The sequence below is a fragment of the Microcaecilia unicolor genome, chromosome 3 (genome assembly GCF_901765095.1).
Source record: "Microcaecilia unicolor chromosome 3, aMicUni1.1, whole genome shotgun sequence".
Taxonomy (NCBI): Eukaryota; Metazoa; Chordata; class Amphibia; order Gymnophiona; family Siphonopidae; genus Microcaecilia; species Microcaecilia unicolor.
In genome coordinates, this window is record NC_044033.1 from 215,578,057 (window position 1) to 215,586,964 (window position 8,908).

An 8,908-nucleotide genomic window follows, 5' to 3' on the forward strand; every position below is an offset into this window, starting at 1 on the left:
ACCCTCATCAGAGATCCCAGGTGGCCACTGTAGCTCAGAAGGGTCTGGAATGTGTGTGGGCCCTTTGGAAACAAAGGGGCTCCTTGTTGAGCATTTGCCTGGCTAAAACTTAGTTGATCCTCTGGGGCAAGCTTTGCCAACCCCAGAGCCCTTCTGGCAATCTTCTAGGAGACTAAGTGATTGGGCTTTACCTAGATCATGAAAGCATAAGAACATAAGAATAGCCATACTGAGTGAAACTGATGGTTCATCTGGCGCAGTATCCTGCTTCCAACAATGGCCAATCCAGGTCAAAAGTACCTGGCAGAATCCCAAAGAGTAGCAAGATTTCATGCTACCAATCCCAGGAATCAGTAGTGGTTTTCCCCATGTCTATCTTAATAGTAGATTATGGACTTTTCCTCCAGGAACTTGTCCAAACAATTTTTAAACCCAGATACGCTAACTGTTGTTTACCACATTCTCTGACAAGGCGCTCCCAGAGCTTAACTATTCATTGAGTGAAAAAATGTTTACTATTTATTTTAAAAGTATTACCATGTAACTTCATGGAGTGACCTTTGTGAAAGAGTAAACAACTGATTTACATTTACCCATTCTATTCCATTCAGTATTTTGTAGACCTCTATCATATCGTCCTTTATCCATCTCTTCTCCAAGCTGAAAGAGCCCTAACCTCTTTAGTTTTTCCTTATATGAGAGGCATTCCATCCCCTTTATCATTTTGGTCTCCTTTCTTTGAACCTTTTCTAATTTCACAATATTTTTTAAAAAAATGGCAAAACCCAGAATTTCACATCTGCCAAGAAGATCAGAAGGGGGAGACTGGCGGAGGGGATATGGGGACCTCCAGTCTCGGCAGGCAAGGGCCCTGAAAGGACCAAACCTGATGCCTCATCAAGCTAGCACCCTTGGGGCTGTGGGGACAAACTCCATGCTCTACTGGTTCCATTATGTTTTTGTCTTGTTTTTTTTTTCAAATCTGTTGCTAGGTGTGACAACTTGAGCATAGATGGTATAATTTAAAAACTGAAGAAATGGAAAGGAAATGTCAGTTGCAAGGGAATTATTATCATCAAGAAATTAAAGAGAACATCTAAATAAAAGACTTTCTGCTTCTGATGACTGTCCTCATGGCATTGTTTTAAAGTTGTGAATGAGATCTGTAAGGAGGAGGGATTGGATACATTGAGAGGCTATAAGAGTACCAATCTCTCGTGGTAATGATATATATCTATGACTCTAGAGTTGGGGGGTCAATTTAATTTAATTAACTTGATACATTTATATCCCGTTTTATCTAAGGTGAGTACCAATATTCACATACATAATTTTACATAGATGTCACATACACAGTCTTCGACAATCGTCACATACATGGTTTTAGCTAGATGGTAGTTACAATTATATGGGGAGGACACCTAGTCGCCTGTGTCATATACATAGAGGGGCATTTTCGAAAGGGCCATCCAAGTTTTGATTTGGATGTCCTCACAAAACGTCCCTATCCAGGGGCAGGGAAACCCGTATTTTCGAAACAAGATGGATGTCCATCTTTTGTTTCAAAAATACCGTCAGGGACATCCAAATCCTTAAATTTGGTAGAGCCTAGATTTGGGCGTCCCTATACATGGACGTTTCTGATTACTACTACTACTACTACTATTTAACATTTCTAAAGCGCTACTAGGGTTACGCAGCGCTGTACAGTTTAACATAGAAGGACAGTCCCTGCTCAAAGAGCTTACAATCAGTGATAATCGAAACCAAGGACATCCATCTCAGAAATGACCAAATGCAAGCCATTTGGTCGTGGGAGGAGCCAGCATTTGTAGTGCACTGGTCCCCTTGACATGCCAGGACACCAACCGGGCACCCTAGGGGGCACTGCAGTGGACTTCATAAGTTCTCCCAGGTAAGCTCCCTTACCTTGTGTGCTGAGCCCCCCCCCCCAAATCCCCCCAAAACCCACTACCCCCAACTGTACACCACTACCATAGCCCTTACAGGTGAAGGGGGCACCTAGATGTGGGTATAGTGGGTTTGTGGTGGGTTTTGGAGGACTTGCTGTTTCCTCCACAAACGTAACAGGTAGGGAGGGGGATGGTGCTGGGTCCACCTGTCTGAAGTGCACTCACCCGCTAAAACTGCTCCAGGGACCTGCATACTGCTGTCACGGACCTGATTATGACATCTGAGGCTGGCACGATTTATTTTGAAAGATGTATTTTTGAGGGTGGGAGGGGGTTAGTGACCACTGGGGGAGTAACAGTAGGTCATCCCCAATTCTCTCCGGTGGTCATCTGGTCATTTCGGGCACCTTTTTGTGCCATAGTCATAAGAAAAACAAGTCCGGGTGAAAATGTCCAAGTGTTCGTCAGGGACGTCCTTCTTTTTTTCCATTATGGGTCAAGGACGTCCAAGTGTTAGGCACACCCAAGTCCCGCCTTCACTACGCCTCTGACATGCCCCCTTGAACCCATCCCTGTGACAGAGTGCAGTTGGGGATGTCCAAAATTGGCTTTCGATTCTACTGATTTGGACGTTTCTGAGACAAGGATGTCTATCTTCCGATTTATGTTGAAAGATGGGTGTCCTCCTCTTTTGAAAATGAGCCCAATAGTCTTCACTTATATGGACCTGTAGTCACATATATAGTCTTTGATGGGTTGCAGTTGTAATTAGGTGGCCAGGACTCATGTTTTGGGATTGTTTGAAGATGGTCTTTGCGCTGTTGCTAATAAAAAGATTTAAACAAAAATTGTAGGATCCAAGATGGCATCTACCTGATCAGATATATTCAGCAGCACTCTGGACCTTGTTGTTGTGCTTTGCCTTTAGTGGAGAGATTCTTACTTTGTGGTATGGCTCTGAAATGCAAATGCAAGGTTAGAAGCTATCCCTCCCTGGGGCAATGGAGGGTGAAATGATTTGCCCAGGATTGCAAGGAGTTGCAGTGGGAATTGAACCCAGTTCCCCTGGCTCTCAGGCTACTATACTAACTATTAGCCCATTCCTCCACTCTGAGAATTTAAATCATACCTTTTTCATCAGTAGCTCAAGGTGAGTTGCATTCAGGTACACTAGGCTTGTCCAAAATCAGAAGGAACAACAGCAGGATTTGAACTCTAGATTTCCTGGTTGTTGGGTGGGTGCTGTAACCACTAGGCTACTCGTCTGCTCCAGATAATGTGCCTTGATTCATGTTAACATGTCCTAACATGGTAGCACCTTTTATATTTAATATCTTTTATTGGATTTTATCATAATACAATACAAGCAAGAGCGCACCACAGTTCAACAAACAACAGATACAAACATGGCAAAACTGGAGCTCATATTCAAGAAACAACTATCCACAACTAGAAACACATTAAGAAAAGGGGGGAAGAAAGAGGAGGTGGAGAAGTAAAAAAAAAAAAAAGGAGGGTGGGGGGTGCTGGAGGATACAAATCCAGACATGGAGCATGCATAGGCCACAAAATAAATGTAGTGATTAATTTTCAAACTAAAAACTACCCACAATAAAAGAATCCTCAACTATGTGGACTGTTTGAAAATGATGCTTTAAAATTATTCTGTAATTGTGATGAATTGCCTACAGCAGTTTGCTTTTGCTATCTCATTGTACTACTACTACTACTACTACTACTACTATTTGACATTTATAGAGCGCTACTAGGGTTACGCAGCGCTGTACCATAAACAAACAATGACGGTCCCTGCTCAAAGGAGCTTACAATCTAGAGGACAAGACGGACAAGGAGAGCAGACAAGCAATAATTGAAGTAGACAATCAATTGTCAGCCATTTTTAATCACAGTCAAGGATCACAAATCATAACAGTATTAACAACTTGATCAGTTTTTCTCACTCATGCTTAATGACCACAATCACACAGTATTGACACTTTTCGATCATTAATTCCCTGATACAATCAGTGTTCACATTCACAGTATTGTCACATCTCCATCTCCTTTTCTCAGGCAAAATCTGCAGAGCTAAGACCAGCGACTTCCAAAATCACCACAATATGAGACTTTGTTCAATAATTCTCCGCGAGAGTCAATTACATGGATAGTGAATACAGATACAGGATTAGCACACCACTATTAAGGAATTACAATCAGACTATTGTCAAATTATTGACTGTATACCCTTGGATAGAATTTACTAAATGATTGGCTGGTACTGCACCCCTACTAGCATGGCTCTGCTTGAAGACTAATGCCAATTCCATAGCAATAGGCGGTGACATCAGCTACTCAGGATCATGCTATAAAAATAAGATGGTGGCCACTTTCATAGACTCAAGTCTTGAGTAAAATTAAGAACCCTTAAGAAATGTTTTGAGTGGAATTAAGGCGCTTTAGTCTCTCTCCTTCAGATGCAGTGAAGATGAATGTGGGAGAGGAATATTGGAGAAGAAAAGCAACATTTTGGCTAGGTAAGGTAGAATCTTCCCAATCTAAAGAAAGAAGATTGGAAACTTAAGCCATTTTATGTGGATGGGAGAAAGAACACTTGGACTCAAATACAAAAAAATAAAAATTGTGCTTTCTTTTGTTCCCTCTTTGGACCTTCCCATTCATCAGTTCATACTGACACTACTACTACTACTTAACATTTCTAGAGCGCTACTAGGGTTACGCAGCGCTGTACAATTTAACAAAGAGAGACAGTCCCTGCTCAAAGAGCTTACAATCTAATAGACAAGTGAACGGTCGGTCCAATAGGGGCAGTCAAATTGGGGCAGTCTGACAGGTATAAGTCCTTCAGAAATCATTGTTGAACAGGGTTCTACAGGTAGGCCACTTGTCATCTTAGCGGATAAAGTCAAGTTTGTCTGGTTTGGTTAGCAGCAAGTCTAATGACATGTTCTTCTGTTCCCTCTCAGACTCAATGAGCTGATAACCAAACACTTCCATCTCCTGCTGACAGAGTTTCTGCACTTCCTTTACTTTGGAGAAGTTCAGTTTCTCTCTCCAGTGCTAAGCAACCTTCATGGAGTTCTTACTGAACTTTTTCTCCTTAAGAAGGAGTTCATGGGTGACATTGTAAATCCAAGATTCCAACATGGGGGTCATTGTGAGTCCTACGTAGTCATACAACTCTCTGATGTGATCTACTGGGCTCTTCACAAGGTCTTCATAGTGTACCATAACATACCGGCCCTTCAAGAAGGGTTGAGGTTTCCGCAAGGCCAACTTATAAGTTTGTTCTTGGGCCTTACAGATTTCTTCCATCACCACACTGATGTTGGTCTTGGAGTTCTGAGCTTTACTGACAATAGCATCAGCATAGCCCAGGAATATGACTCTTTCCCGTGAGGAGAATACAGCCCGGGGATCCCTTACTAGGTGGATTATCTTCAGGTTCAGTGAGGGGTCCTTTATGAGCGGGTAGAGAACCTCCAAGTCAAGGATTCGAACAGTCTTCACCACCACGTGGCTGTAGGTCCTGCAGGCCTCCTCCATTTTTTCAAGTGATACGTTTCCGCATTTTTTATTGCACTGTGCTCTGAAAAGTAAGTCTTTAATGGAGGATTCTGGGCAGGCAGGAGGGGAACAGAGAGCACGGCTTTCCTTCCACATGAAAACATTTGAGATGTTCTTGTTTTGTGAAAAGTAGGGTAGAAAAACAGACATGTCACACAGGAAAATGGATCTTATCAGGTCCCGTATAGGTAAATGCAGAAGCTTTGGGGGTGCATGGGGCAACTTCTTCCACACGTGCCAGGCAGGCTCCATCAGGTAAAACACATCGGGGTTCTGATTGAAGAGCTGACCCACAAATGAAGACCCTGACCTCCAAGAGGTAAGGATGAGGAGGTGGGTTTTGGTTTTTCTGGCATTCAACCTTTGTTTAGGGACCTGGTATATTTGCTAGGTAGAACACCATATCACCAAGACCAAAATCGCACAGAGGAGGTACTGCAGATAAGTTCGGAATTTTCCACTCATCACATTAGTGAACTGTGAACAGAGAACAGAGGTGTTAGCCTGGAGGGGAAATGTGCCTGAATGACTACACAATTCCTGTGATCTCCATCTATAGCAGTTAGAACATAAGAGTAGCCATACTGGATCAGACCAATGGTCCATCTAGCCCAGTATCCTGTTTTCCAAACAGTGACAGAAACCCAAATCGTGGCAACACTCCGTACTACAAATCCCAGGGCAAGCATTTGCTTCCCCTGTCTAAATAACAGACTATGGACTTTTCCTCCAGGAATTTGTCCAAACCTTTTTTTTTTTTTTTTTCCATATCATTTTATTGATAACATGAACATATCACATCAAATAATGCAAACAGTGCATACAATAATGTCATCCATTTTTTATATATTTTCTCCCTCCTCCCCCCCCCTCTCCATTCCCACCCTCAACTATTCCGCTACAAGTTCTGTTAACAATTCAATATCCTACTTCTCACAACGGGTGTCAAGGTATCCCAAAACGGGAGCCAGGTTTTACAGAACTGGTCTCCCTTCCTTGAGGCTAAGTCTCCCACTTTTTTTTTTTCCAACATGCAACATTGCATCATAGCACCACGCCATTGTGGTACTTCGGGTGGGTCTGATTGTAACCATAGTTGTAATATGGTACGTTTGCCCATCAGAATTACTCTTTTCAAAAACTCTTTGAGTCTCTCTGGTGACTTGCCACCAATTTTAAAGACATCAAATAATTGTCCTGGTGTCGGCTGCCAGTGTATGTTCCACATTTGTGATACTTGATGTCCAAGTTCTATCCAGAAGGGCTTTACCCTTGGGCAGTGCCAGAACATATGTCCCAGAGATGCCCCCCTTGTTCCACATTTTGGGCAGTCGTCTGTTGCTCTCAAAGTCGCCTTGTAGGCCCGGTGTGGTGATATATACATTCTCATGATAAATTTATAATGCATCTCCTGCCAGGTTACATTCTCCGTCACACTGTACACACTCTTTAAGCTCAGTTTTATCTGCTCTGGATTCAGTGTCCATCGGAGCTCCTGATGCCATTGCTGTGACACCTGCGTGTAGTCAGGTGTTTCCTGTAGGTCTCTTAAGTGATGATGAAAGTATTTTAGTGGTACTTTTAATTGCGCTTCTAGGCCCATCATCTCGGTCATTGAGTCCCATATTTGTTGGGTGAGAGCCATGGCCGGCAACGTGCATATGTAATGTTTAAGTTGCAAATATTGAAAATAGTCTTTTTGTCCAAGTCCAAATTCTGTACACAGGGCCTGAAATGTTTTAATAATCCCTGTCTCCGACACTACTTGGAATAGATATTTAATGCCACATATTTCCCATTTCCTAAACAGCAAAGATTGTCCTCCCTCCGGGAATGCTAAGTTACCTTTAATAGGTAGTAATGGGGACACCCCACTATTCCATTTGTGTTTTTTACTCAACCATTTCCATGTTTTCCGCAAAGGGTTCAATAGAAATCTATATGAGCCCAGGTTTGGGAGTTCCCCTGGAGGGGCTTGCAGCCAATAAGCAAATCCCATTGGGGCCATCAACAGGGTTTCCACTTTCGTACAGGAGAAAAACTCTCTAGAACGAAACCAATCTGATAAGTGTCTCAGGTTACAAGCAATTGAAATAAGCTTTAGATCAAGCAGCCCCAGCCCTCCTTTTAGGCACGGTCTCATAAGTTTATGTAAGCCAATACGTGCGCGCTTTCCTTGCCACAAAAAGGTTGTAAGGGTTTTTTTTAGCCACCTCTCCTCCTTATATCCCAGTACAGCAGGAATCATCTGGAAGGTATATGTCCATTTGGGAAATATAAACATGTTATACATAGTGATTCTTCCCCTTAAAGACAAAGGTAAACCTTGCCACCCCTGCAGAGCCTCCCCTGTATGTCTCATTAAGGGGTCCATATTTTCCTTATATAGCTTTGTTAGATCTCTCGGTACCTTGACCCCTAGGTACTTAAGTGAGCCCTGTGCCCATTGAAAGGGAAAGGGACCCTCCCACTCCTCCTGCACCGCGTCCTGTACTGAAAGGGCCAGTGATTTTTGCAAGTTTAATTGCAATCCTGAGTAGAACCCAAATTCGTCTATGACTTCTAATAGACGTTGAACTGAGGTTTTTGGTTGAGTGAGTGTGAGAAGCATATCATCGGCAAAAGCCAGGGTTTTAATTTGTGTCCCATGAAGCGTAACTCCCTGTATGTCTGGGTCCAAAAGCATGGTACGCAACAGCGGTTCTAAATATATGAGGAATAGTAAAGGGGAAAGCGGGCACCCCTGTCTAGTACCACGCTCTACTCCGAATGGCTTAGACCTGGTACCATTTATTAGTAGTTGTGCTGTAGTGTTTTTGTACAGTGTTTTTGTAGCTTTTAAAAACCAGCCATCCAAGCCTGTATATTCAAGTACTTGGAACATATAGTCCCAATTAACTTTGTCGAATGCTTTGGCTGCATCTAGGCTAACCAATATGAGAGGGTCCCCTGTAGCTTGCCCATATGCCACTGCCAATAGTGCTTTTCGTACCTGCTGAACTGCTTGACGGCCTTTTACAAACCCCACCTGGTGTTCTCCAATTAATACTGGTAAATAATGCATCAGTCTATTTGCCAGAATTCGGGATAGAATCTTTACATCGACATTAATGAGGGAAATGGGCCTATAAGATTCTACTTGATCTTTAGGTTTGCCTGGTTTAGGTATTAGGGTGATCAACGCCTCATTTTCTCTGGGTGAAAAGGCTCCCCTGGCAACCACTGCTTCCAAGTAGTCAGTTAGTGCTCCACATAGTTGTGGCGTTAGCATTTTATAGTACTCATGGGAGAAGCCGTCCAATCCTGGCGCCGACCCTATTTGTAAATTTTTTATTACTTTGAATACTTCTTGTGTTTGCAAAGGTTTAGATAGTATTTGACTGGCTTCCTCTGGCAATCGTGGCATTTTT

General features: G+C 42.8%; 1 pseudogene; it reads right to left on the minus strand.

Moving 5' to 3' along the window:
* Positions 1-4,094: 4,094 nt before the first annotated feature.
* Positions 4,095-7,113, minus strand: LOC115464355 (annotated as a pseudogene).
* Between the last annotated feature and the right edge of the window lie 1,795 nt (positions 7,114-8,908).